General features: G+C 37.6%; 1 protein-coding gene across 4 annotated transcripts in view; it reads right to left on the bottom strand.

Moving 5' to 3' along the window:
- The window catches only part of FoxP (forkhead box transcription factor P), a 206,223-nt gene that overhangs the window by 14,270 nt on the left and 178,336 nt on the right, over positions 1 to 13,617 (bottom strand). The window lies entirely within an intron of this gene.

Raw genomic sequence — 13,617 nt, 5'->3', positions numbered from 1 at the left:
TTTTATGACATTTTGCCTTCCAAGCAATGGTTTTCAAGTTATGTTTGAAGTGTTTTACGGATGATCCCTTAATTAAATTAGTTTTGCACCTTCAGTTTCTCGTGTTAGTTTACGGGGGTCATCGGTAAAACACTAGAAACATAACTTAAAACCGGTCTCCCTCAGGACAAAATGTCGTAGAAGTTACATTTTCGACTCAATACCCGTAGTACATTCTGATAGACCTTTCATAAACACCCAGTATATATATATATATATAAATAAAACATAAAAGCTTTTGTTTATGGCAACAAACACACCGAACCATTAGCTGTCGTTAAGCACGTTTTCTTTTTACAAACTTTCGAAATACCGATTGACTTCCGTCAACAAATTAAGGAATATTTACTCTAATAGCTCGCAATTTAATTAAATACGATACTAATTGTATCAAATTCATATATAACATTTGGTCCAGGGAAATATTTAATAGGCTCTATGGGGAAATTATAACAACCCACTTGCAATTTTTATAAACCGCTATTTTTGGGATCAATTACATGGGAAAAGAGGGCAATTATTTCCCGATAAAGAAAAAACTACCAACAAATCTCAAATATAATCATATTTCAAATTCTAAATAATCATTAGGTCATTTAAAGTTTAAGTAGCTACCGGAACAGTGCGCGGACTAATACAAAATTAAACTCCCCACGTATGTTAGCTACTATTTTTGAAATACAACACGTGTATGCGCATTGAAATTAACAGTTGTTTGTTCGTAAATATTTCTAGGGAATGAAGATATTTTTGTTTGTTGTTGTTTGTTAAGTTTATTTATGTCTAAAGCGTAAAGTCTGACAAATATGTACTTAGCACGCGTCTATAAACTCCTAGATCTAGAAAATAATGTTATATCGGATCCTGCATTTCCTTTTTTTATAACAATTCGGAACTAAATTAACACAATAACGGGGAAACTTCCTCGCAACATGGAAGCTGTTTTCTCACGCAGTTATAAGTTTGCGTTTTGGAGCCTTGGAATAGATCAAATTTTGCCCTAAAAAGAATAAATAATTGAAAGTCGGTCACTTCAAAGGCAACATTGCAAAGATGTCACGCGAAACGGCCGCAATTTATTAATTTGTGGACGTTGATACATTTCTAAATGAATCAAATAAGATTTAATTAAATTCTTTCACGAATATTATTAAATCGGTATATGGGGTTCTATTCTGGGCGTACGTTTTTCATTTGGACTAAGTCACGCCATATAAAGTTAACATTCAACGCTAAATTCAACTAAATTATTTTTAATATACAGGGTGTTTCTGATAAGTCTGGCATAAATTAAGTGGGATGTTCTTTGGCCCATTTTGAGTCGAAAATGTAACTTCTATCTCCATTTTGCCGTCTGGGTCACTGTTTTCAAATTAAGATTGGATGGTGTATTTTACGGATGACCCCCTTAAATTTAATTAAGAAAACTTATTTAGACAATTATTTCTAATTTAATTTAATTAAGGGATCATCCCTAAAACACTTAAATCATAACTCGAAAACCGTGTCTCTTGTGGCAAAATGGAGATAAAAGTTACATTTTCGACTCCAAGTCGCCCTGAAAACATCCTCTTAAAGGAATAGCGACGTGATTTAAAAATTATCTCAAATCTAAAGAAAACCTTACTTTTTTGAGAGTTTAAAGTCTTCTGATTCCAAAAATATGCTTGATTAATATTTAAATATGAGGGAAAACACAGAAAAAACACTTCGAAAACTTGAAATTTGGGGGCAAAAACAAATTTGCGGAGAAGATTTTTGCCGGGTTTTTCTCCTTGCTACGTCACTCACGGCATCTCGCGGAAAAGCCAAGCGCGCGCGCCTGAGTCTAGAGTCTACTAATGCCGCGCGAATCTGAATAAAATAGGCTTAACACTTAGGCTGAGACACTAACAGGCGTCACGTGAGCGACATCTACAGTGAAAGTTTCTCCTTACTACGTCATCAAGCGAAACAAAATTTTAACTAGGCCTTTTCCAAACACTAAACTTTGATTGCAATTTTACAAATTTCTACGAAACCAAATACAAAAGTAAACATATCACAATAAACTAGATTTTTCAAGGATTTTTTTAGCATTTTAAGTTTGTGGGTGACGAAAATTATGTCACTAACACTTTAATTTAAACAAGACTTATCAGAAACACCCTGTATATAATAGGATCAGATAATTTTCATACATATCGTAGGCCAATATATAGAAACCCAAACACCTCTGCAGTTCTTTGTACACGTATTAACCACGTGGTAAACAAACAAACGTTACCATGACGATGAAACTTAAGATGTAACAAGAACTAAAACTTTATAAAACGTTGGAAATAACCCAACTCTTAATGACCAATTTAAAATACCCGAGAATGAACGTTTAACTCGCAAACGAACTCGGGAATTACTTTCGTGACATTTTTAAAAATACAAAAATTGTGATAAAAATTCAAAACTGACATGATATGAATCAACACGGCGAAATGTATAATAATACTTCATTATGAAAATTTTGTGAAATTACTTTGAAGTACGGGTTAGATGAAAGATTTAACCCCCTTGAATGAAGAGATTACATTTTAAACAACAGTTTATATCATTCAAAACGTTTTCATTCACCCGGTGATAGAAATCTATATTCAATCAATACAAAATGTAATTTAACAGTTCACGGTCAAGGGAAACTTTATAAATAACAATAAATAATTGAAAAGAAAAATAGGGTTTAAATAGTTTATTGTAATTTGTACCGAGGTCACTTTTGATTATATCCCAGAAAGGGAATTATGGAATAGCTCGCTCTGTTATATTAAGTATAGGCATAAGTTTATAAGATATGTTTGTCACTGGTTACTGAGAGCTTGTCATAAAGTGACCTAGGTCATAGATTCTCGTAATGCGACACCTGGTGAGGCGCTGTCAAAGTCTTATGTACAGACTAAATAGGACCTAGATGGAAGTCCTGCAAAAGCGAGTGTAGTCAATTCTCGCGTCGTTCTCGAACTAGCTCTCATTGCGAAGTATAGGAAGTGTCATACTTATGGAACATGTCTTATAAACTTATGGTTTAGGTGAATGGCGCAATCTTTTGCCGGTCGAGCCAACGTCAAAGCGGAATTCGCACGCTAACTATAAGCAATTAAGGTCCATTCACACGTGCACGAAGTTACCGTCATCGAGCGAGCTAGCAAGTAGGCCTATACGCGGGTCACGCGCTGTAGCTTTCCCTTTCTCCCATTTTGTTTCCTATATCGTCCGAGAATGAAATGAATCGACTGAGAAAAAGTAAAAGTAGGCCAAAAAACCCTGGTTAAGCCTTTACTTCCTAAGCGCGTTCCCAGAATCTCGCTTTGACCAGCGTCCAGAGATTTATTTCTCTTTTGTTTATATAACCTCTATTTTCTTTCCCTGATTTATTTATTGTATCGATTAAATTTTGCGTTTTATCAATTAATTTTTCACAATTCTTTCATTTCCGAATTTGATTAACTAAACTGCATCAAGGTTAATATCAATATTACTAGGGAAATTAAGGTTCATTAGAAGTGGTTTGGTTGTCAATTCTTCACAAGGTTGGAATGGTGGCGAGCCCCTAGTCATTAAGGTTGTAAAGAACGTCCTATTCTAGACTAGTAACATTTAGGGTTTTATGAATAACCCCTAATTAGGCATCGTTTTATTGAATTTGATAGTTGTAAAACTATTTGTTTCTGAAAACCACATCATCAACAGGGGTGGTCTCAAATGTTTAATGTCTACATGGACATTAAACTCTCCTAGGTTTCCAGTTCCTAGCAACGCCGGGTAGCTTAACTAGTTGTTGCATAAGTAATAATAGCTATAAACATAAGTATTCTCTATGTAACGTCACTATAGTTAAGTCACGGGGTACGACCCTTTCACAAAAGCTGAGGAGGAGCTTATGTAATATTCCCCTGAAGACTGATAAGCAGAAATCCCTTGAAATTGACCAAGGCCAACTCTTCAAATTAACTTACGATAAATTCCCGATTTTCCAATGAAGACCGAGTAGTAATAGCGAATCTTTCTTCCTCTAACCGCCGATAATCTTCCGCCAAAACATGGTTGGTCGGAGACCGATCGCTATTGGTCAATAAAGGAGACGGAGATCTTTCCAAATACTTGACGTACGCGTTGCCGTTAATTTTTGTAAGAGGCGGACATCCGTACCAGTCTATGGATCTTGAATTAGCAACATTATTATCTTTGTCAAACTGATGGAACGCCGATGAGGTAGGAGAAAGGTGAAACGGCGGCGGAATCGGGTTGGGAGTCGGCGAAGGAGATTGAGTTACCGTCGAAGAAGTTTCCCGGTAGAAAGGGTTGGGAATCCATTCACCTATGACCTCGCCGCTAATTTTCTCGTTATTATTTTCGTCTTCGGGTTCGCGGCACCATTCTCTAGAAAATTCATGTTCCCCTCTCATATTAACGACGTTAACCATTTATAGATGACGAATAACGTGATTTCTTAACTTCCCTTGACGTTAAACTTCAATTAAGTTGACTGTGAAATTTAAACCACACGCTTTACCTAAACTCCCCTCGAATTATGTTGAGTGTCATTTTACAAACAAGAATTTGAGTCACCGATTTTGAAAGTAAAATATTGATTATCACTTTACAAAAACTCCAATGAAAAAAACTGATCATTTCATGGTAATTTCGCGATTTTTGTTGAATAAATTCCCAAGGATATTTTTGATATTTTTCACGACAGAAACGAAAATTTTCAACCGTTAATAATTACTTTCGTGATTCGCAAAGCGGCTAATTAAACCATCATGAGCAAATGAACACTTAATAATTTCGCAACTATATAAATGCCTTCACCGTGCACTTCAATCTGTCCGCCTCTGGGAGCGAGAGAGTAACAAGTGTTACTCGTATCGTCACCTCAGACTTATCTCATACAGCAAGACCGCGCGAAACACTGTGTGATAAATCCTTTAAAGCTAGAAAGCCCCAATTATACAGTATAATACTACTACAAACTTCTCCGAGGCACGAGGAGAACGCGACACTTGGCTTTCCCGCGCGTTGCCAACTGACTGCCGAGTACAAGCAAATATTAAATAACTCCTGTTCTATATACCTAACGTTGGCCAACTAACGTGTCGAGAGAGAGGGAGTGTGTGTGTGTCAAATTCGCGTGACTGCAGTCGTCAAAAACGTTTACTTTAACTTAAAGAAAAAAGACAGAAATAATTTCATTAATAAAGTATTATGCAAATTTTGAGAATGTAAATTATTGATCCTGAAATCTAACAGTTTAGCGTGGTTAAGATGAAGAGACTCAAATGTCAAGATTGGGGCTTTTAAGGATTACTAAAGACTCCTTAATATGTTCGAAAGATATATAGCAGTTGGGTGACGAGCCCCTCGTTTTTTAAACCAAAAACTAAATCGATTCATATTTAGTAACGTAGCACTAAAATATTAAACGACTTGAATGGGAAAATACCGAAACTTTGTTTGGGACAATTACTCTAAGATAATTGCCACGAATTTTTCAAAACATCTAGATGAATATGCATTATTTTTTCCCTTGAATTTTAAACAGCTTTGATTTATAGGATTTCATATATTCATGAATAGAAAGTGGTTTATTCTCTTACGGTTGTTGTTAAAGTGACCCAGAATCTAAATGACATTTGCCACGAAACGACAAGGGGGCGATTGTAATCAGAGACAGTTACTGAAAACGGTCTAGTTTCTTTTACTAGAGGTATAGACGCGACTAATCTATAGTTGCTTCATGAAGTCAGTTATGAATGAGAGCGGCTCATTTCTTTAAAGAGAGAAAGGTGAAGCGGATGATTACCTAACGTTAAAACTCCATAATCTTTTCTGAGCCTTTCTACCTGATTAAAAGAGGTGTAATTTATTTGACGAGTCTACGACTTACGCGAGGCGCAACAGAGTTATACATTACATCATAAACATTCGAGTAACCAATTATAGGCGAGGAAGGAGGAACTGGCGGTTTAACAAAGTTTTAAGCCACGCCCCTTACCTTCAATCAGATGTTAGTATGGGGTCTATGTCTGTTTAAAGATTACAAGTAGAAAAAATCTATTGAATTAACTCTATCAGATTCAGATCTATAAAATTGCAGTAAATTTTGAAACGAAAATATTTCGCAAAACGCATTTACTGTTGTTTAAAGTTGTGTTTATGAGCGAGAAAAAAAAACAAAATAAAAATAAAAAACCGCGTTTGTGTAATAGTACGGGAAAACATGAAAAATTTCACATTGAAATTCGCATATATTATACAAGCCACGTGCCAGCTGTAAACGAGTACATGAAAGATAAATTCAACCGCACCGACACCGTCGTTTGACACGTAAACAACGTTCTTCGCAACAAGGCGCTTTTTTAGAAATTTATAAAACAAATAAAATAGTAATAAACGAATTACTAAGTGGGCGAAATTTACATGGATTTAAAATTGAAATGAATACGTAATGTCATATAGGTATATAAATGTGTTTTTACAAAAATATAAAAATTGATTTAGACGTCAATCGAAGAGCGGGAGTGAAAATTTAAAAATACATGACAACCGTCAGAAGAAATACCTTAATGATTACGAACAGAATATCTAAAATATCTAAAAGCTCCATTGTCTATATACCAAATCTTAAAAGATAAGACACGCTTTTTCATAGAAAGCACTTTACAGTTTTCTCTTTAAATTCTAATCGAACTCTATAGTTTTTCCCGGAGTTCTCCAGGGGGGGGGGAATTTTTTGTGACAAAAAATTTAAGAATACGAAAGTGACTGTAAAATACCGTTTCCGTCCTTTTTTGGTACAAGTGTCAAATGTAGCAAATCTCTGGTAACCTTTCACCCTTAACTCTGAGGTACAAAATTCATCAGAGAAACCTAACCTACATTAACCAGTTAATTAACTCCTCAATTAATTGCATAATTACGTCACGTGACGTGAGCTACGTTGACCACGTACGCGTTTAGTATCTTAGTAAACAAAATTTATGATATACTCAGTTTTTGTTAATTTTTCCCCGAATAATTGAAATTAACATATTGAACATTAATTTGCAAAAAACCGGGAACTATATTTTGGGCGTATACGTGTATGAATATACCATGTTAAAACATTATAAGAAAGAAAGTAGTCCCGCTTGAACTTGAGTATAGTTGGTTTAAATTGAGAGGAAGAGGATAGTAGTAAAGAGTAGCTGAATCAGCACACTGTTCGGGCTGGTGGCTTGTTCCAAAAAGAAAGGCCATAGCACGCTCTCTCTCACTCTCTCTTCTACGCCCAAATCAGATGGACCGTTTTTTTCCTTCTTTCTTTCTCTCCCAGTCCGGGATGGGGGAAGCCCAAGAAGATGGTATAAGGTATACTGAGGTATCACTTTCCGTTCGTAGTGTACAAACACGGAGGGAAGGGGCGCTCGCCCACCCACCGCCACGCCGAAAAGGGGGGAACTTATATAGGCTATAGTCTCTTCATTCTCGATAAACGAGCGTGGAAACGGGTGAAAGCAAACACGAAGCAACTTTCTGCGCAAACAGCTAACGAAAGAAATATATATATATATATATATATTTACAGGATATATAAACCATCTTACATCATAGAAGTTTGTCATTAGAAGTAAGTAATAAAAAAACTCTAATGTATATACGAATAGGAATACATACAGCTAGTAAGAAACCTTGTTTAGCCATTTTCTCAACGTATCTAGACGGATTTCGTGTGAAGAGCTAGACACGGATGACCAACACGTGACCCGCGGATTGCACGCGGCCCTCCGAGTTTTAAATAGAGGCCCGCAACCTAATATATCATTGTTTTATGGCCAGCGTTAAAGTCTCAGAAATTTCGAAAGATGTTTTTACAAAAAAAAACGAAAACTTCTGTCTCCTCACGTGGACCTGCTACAGCCGCCGTCTTTGGATTTGGTTATATATCCCTGATTTTTCCATCTCAATAATTTGGGAAACATTTTTCCCGCGCTATGTGCAATCAGATTTAAATAAAAAGTAGTTATGTTCTTATAATTTTTAATTTTGACACTTGCGGCCCGCGAGGCTCAATTTGGCCCCTTTATAGCCAAAAAGGTTGGCCACCTCGAACCTGACGTACTTTATCTCGCGAATAATTGGCCACCTCGAACCTGACGTACTTTATCTCGCGAATAATTGGCCACCTCGAACCTGACGTACTTTATCTCGCGAATAATCTATCTCGCACCGCGTTGTACCTTGAGCTCGCCTATAGGAACTCGCGTTGCTACCAACAAATTAATTCACAGTTTATAAAGACGTCAGAATTAGAGACGAGTAACCCATTCCCTCTACAAGGGATTCGACGAATATTCTAATATCAAATTTAAATCCCGACTTCTTCAATCCGAAAGATGCATCGGTAAATGTGAAGTTCAAACGAAATGGTTAATCGTTCTCGATATAGTACCAGCTCGGAAGGTTCGATTCCTCGACTAAATAAAATATTCCACTTCGAGCTAGGGACTTCTAGCTCTATGTGGTATCGAAGTGAGAGTTCGGTAAAAGGCCTAAAAATGCATCTATATATATTTTAGAGGAATGTATGTGTACAATACAAGCGGAGTGGCATCTCATGATATGACGCGCGATATTCAGTTTCATATCAGGGTCGACGAACACCCTTATCTGGTTACCGCTATTTGGTAAAAAAATTCACGTATTGTTGAGCGGCATTATTTTCCACACATGTTTGTGGGTTTATATATAAAAATATGTTTCTTATCGCCACAATCAAAAAATTCCCCTACCACACAGAGTGGTTTAGCTATTCGAGTTATGGTGACGTAGTTTTCTAGTTTCTCCTATGTAGAAAGTTTAAAAAACAACTTTTCTTTAACGAAATAATCGAATTTAATCTTGGAGGAAAGATATGAGGTGGAGGAGTAACCTCCTTACTCATAAAGTAGCCTCTGTAGTCTGTACCTCCATCTACGGAACGGCAAATTAAGTCCTCCCAGCATCCTCATTGGGAATTTTGGTGGGGTCGTATACTACTAAAACGTCTACGATTCCCCCTGCTGTCTCTTAAAAATAGTTGCAAGACTTGGAGACTTTCATTGCCGCTCATGGCTCGAGAACATTCACTACTCCATGTCACCCCTCTCCTCTAAGATTTAATAACTATTTCGCATAAGCTAAGCCTAAATTTGAACCAAGGCTTAACAGTATTTAGTTAGCTACTTGTCTCATTATTTAAGAGAGATCAGGGAGTATTGTCTCACTATTTGTAAGAGAGAGAGAAAAAAATAGAGGTTCCTAGTGGGACACGATGGTCCTTTCTCAAGAAGAGAGACAAGGTTTCCGCCCATTCTTGTCCCAAAGAACGGGGTATATATTTCTTCTTTAAGACAGGATGTCCTTAAAACGACTAGAATATTTCGAGAAAGACGAAGGGAACACCCCAGAAAACACGAGAAAATCTTGACCACCAGTAATCCCCCGAGGTTTGGTCAGTCTATATATCGGAGAGGTCTACATAACATCCACCCCAAAGCATTGAACAACGAACGGACAACGCAACTTCTCATTTATGGAACGGAACGGTCCAAAACTGACCAGTATCCCAGACACGCCTCCTTCAAGTCCGAAAAAAGGGGGAGAGGGGTAAGAAAAACCTCAGCCAAAAAGTCAAGGGGGCTTGTTACCCATCTATCACCGTGGCCCCGGACATACAGAGGTTAAATTATACCCCCAATAGACAGAACTGATCGCCAAAGTGACCACAGACTAAGAAATATCAACTCAAGCTAGTCTACATCGGATCCCGAATGTTGCTTTAAAAGGAAAATGGTTGAATCACTTCTACTGGTACTTAGTAAATTTGTCGGGAACCCGCGTTTAAGTATGTTATAAATTATGCGGAAATATAAAGGTATCTGCGTGCGTTCTAAACAATCAGTTTAAACATAAGCTAGAAGTACTAAGGGGTTTGGCGCGAAAACATGGCGGGAAATTGCGCAAGAGTTCCGAACCCGGGGGAGGGGTAGAAATAAAGGCATCTGCGTGTCTAAATAAATGCATTAACGGTACAAGGTCAACAACAGAGGGAGAAAACATTTCAGCTAAAACAAACAAAACGCGTGAAAAGTTATAAGAGTGAGTGGTATGTTCAAATCTCCCAATAACACCATATTTCTCCTTCCTTATACATTACTCTATAACGTCTAATTAATCAGATATTGAAATCTAATGACATTCAAGCGAATTATCAACTAGAAATCAGTCACAAAAAATAATGAATTTAAGTAAATAACACTAAAGTTAATAGAAAGTTGTTGCGATATTTATTTTTTTCTACTTGTTCAAATATAAAAACAAAGGAGCTATTTAATAATTATTCATCATTTTTGATCCGAACACAAATAAGTCCAACCCCTTATAAGTAACTATAAAGTTATTCGCAATAATTTCCTCGCCTCCGATTGGTCAAAAGGAACAAGTCTCTCTTGTACTAAATTATAGTCGAGTTGACAATTTTTCTCGTACACCTCTCAATTACCAAAGTCAATTGAAGCTCATAATACAAAAACTTTTTGGGAAATCATTGGCAAATCTAATTCAAACTTTTTTCCTGTACTGGGAAATTTGCGCTTTCCACCGAACATACCCCCTTTATTTGCTAACCTGAAATTAAGAACTTCGGTGGAAAGAATATTCCATAAGGTAAAAAGCCAAAAAAAAAAAAGAAAAAAAGTTCGTAATTCTAAAACAATCCCATTCTTTTAATCAGGAAAAGGGAAAAATCACGGGTTATTTATACAGGCTCTCCTAAAACCTAATCACGAGATGATATAGGTGGGTTTTAACCTCTCCCCCCACTCTCCCTAAGTCCATCGAGGGGTTAACCACTCACGTAATTTAAGGTAGAAATGTACTGATTACCCCCATGCACTCAATACCGAAATAAAAATCAACAGAGTGACTTAGGTACAAAACGCTGCTAGCAAGGAGGACTAATTGGGGCCGATTACCCCAACGTCCTACCTTAAGGGGGTATATACTTTCCCCTTTCAAGATATGTGGTGGTGGGGGATGGGGGCAAGGGGGCTTGTTAACCAAGCAGACTTTCACGCATGTACGTGAGGTATAAAATTCTATTACAAGAAAGTACACCTATTTTTTGAATGAGTGATAATACTGTCAAAGTTACGGCGTATTAATACCCAATGTTAATCCGCAATCTTTTCCTTACTATACCTATTTCTTGTGTTGTATATAAGTCCAGGGGCTTCCCCTTCTCCCCCCTCGGCCACTTTTCGTCCTCAATTTGTGGACTCTCTCTCTCTCTTTCCAAAAGCAGTGCAGTTGGGGGGGGGCAATGGGGAGAGAGATATACCTCGTGTTTGAGCAACTAATTAACGCCTGATTTGCATAAATTAATATGCATGAAACACGTTTTTAGGTTGTGACTGTGGGCCGGGGAAGTCGCGGTGGCGGCGAGAGAGGGAAAGAGAGAGAGAGAGAGACAAAGGGTTAACTAAAGGGGAGGGGGTAAGTCCGAATAGGGGGCGCCTGGGCCCCATAGGACGAAAAGGTGGATGGATAAAAAGAGAACATTCGATCCTTTTACTTAACCTTTCGACTTGGGCTAAAGCACGAGAAAACGGAACTGCTCTATTCAGAGTACACTGGAAACCTAGCTAGCTAGCTAGCCCCGAGATCCGGGAGAGAATTCCGACAGTTAATTCAATATCCCCATGAATATTCATTCAACACTATCAGGGACCTTATTCCTACCTCTAAGATTCCGGACCGGAATTAGACTCATCTTTTAGCTTAAATTTAGGGTTAGGAAAAGTTTCCAAAAGACGAATATTTTTGGGAGTATTGAATTAACTTACGGACGGTTGGTTTCTAGGTAAAAGAACTTCCTCGAAGGTAGTAATGAATTGTTAGAACAAGGGGTTGATTGAGAAGCGTGATGGGAGTCTGAGACGCGCGGCGGACTCGACCGGAGCTATAAATACTAAGGAGCCCACTCCCAAAAATATCTTAAAGCGGGGCAAAATTCTTACAGTTTCTCTCATCGGACGTGTAAATAATACCAAGTTAAGTGTACTTAGATACCAGTATACGCAAATCTCGCCTCTTTTCTTACACACGACAATTAAAGAATATATATATTTAAATTAGTTTAGGGTTCGATTCGATTTACCTATCACAACAAAATTTTACATTTTGTTTGATCTTTTAGGACTATAGTATTTAACCTAAAACAGGCCTCGGTCATTGTTTCCAATCAACATCAACTATGGGGTCCCAATAATAAATATCAACGAAAAAAACACCTAAGCCTAATATTGGAAATATGGAAGAAGAAGAAGAAAATTATAAATATAATAATAATAATACAAAATGGAACGCAATAACAAAAACACGACGGACGATATTGGTGTGGGCCAAACAAAACTTCTTATATTAACGAAGTAATATCCAATAGCGGAGGCAAAATAAATAAAATACACCGATACAAACAATACCAAAACAAAACAAAACAGAGAGCAAAATAAACAACGTTTTCGCCACAACCGATCTATAAATGAACAGAGATATATATAGAAAAAAATAAATAAATAAATAAAGAAAAGCACGGAGTCTTTTCTATAGCTTGCGTACAATCGTATCTAGCAGAGCTTAATTTCTTAATTAAATAATATATATTATTTGGTATACGGTAAAGAGAACTTTGTTTATAAATAAACAACAACAAACAACAAACATACATTAGAGAATGAAGGTAAACCCTACCTTAATTAGTTTCTGAACGGGAGAATCAATAATTTTATCCCTATTTTCTAATTAACTCGGAATAAAATATAAACAAAATATTTGGCGGGAAAAAGTCTCGTTTTTCGACGATCCGAAAGTTGGCGCGCGAAATATCTGGTGGCGGCGCTCGAGAGCGAGAGAGATAGAGAGAGAGAGAGAAAGAGAGGCTGGAGAGCAGCGCGCGCGATCTTTCCCGCCGTTAGTCTCGGGGATAAAAAGGCGCTGTCCTCGCGAGCGGAGTTTACAGGCGCGCGATCGTTTATACAGCTTGGATGGTGTGTGTGTGTGTTTTCCGGAGAACGCCGCGCCAGAGACACTAAAAGCCGTATACACACAAAGCCGATTGGGGGGAGGGGGGTCTTCCCCTTCGCGATCATCCAAGGTGAGGGGGCGGAAATCAAAACCCCAAAAACCCCGAGTCCGAGTACCCAAAGAGAATGCGCGCCTAGTGAGTGTTTCCATAGCAACGGGAATAGCTTCTCCGGGGCGATCTCGAGACAAAAAAATAAACGGGGAGGGGAATGATTGCCCGAACACCAATGAAGAAAACTATTATTTTGTTAAGGAGACCCGGCGAATGGCTTCAGTCTCTCTTCTCTTCTCTCGGCTCGGCTTCGCGCGCGGGACCAGATATCTATCTGGGATCTTAGAGAAAAGGGGGGATGAATTTTTTATTCGATTGTCGACAGAGGACAGACTATCTTTATTTTTCCCAACCGTTATTCCCACCACCAAAAGTATCGTTAGATTTTTGTA

This window comes from Phalangium opilio, unplaced genomic scaffold (genome assembly GCF_054372755.1).
Source record: "Phalangium opilio isolate 3A_F unplaced genomic scaffold, DU_Popi_V2 ptg000329l_1, whole genome shotgun sequence".
Taxonomy (NCBI): Eukaryota; Metazoa; Arthropoda; class Arachnida; order Opiliones; family Phalangiidae; genus Phalangium; species Phalangium opilio.
The sequence above is the reverse complement of the archived record's forward strand: the minus strand, read 5'-3'. Positions and strand labels throughout refer to the sequence as shown.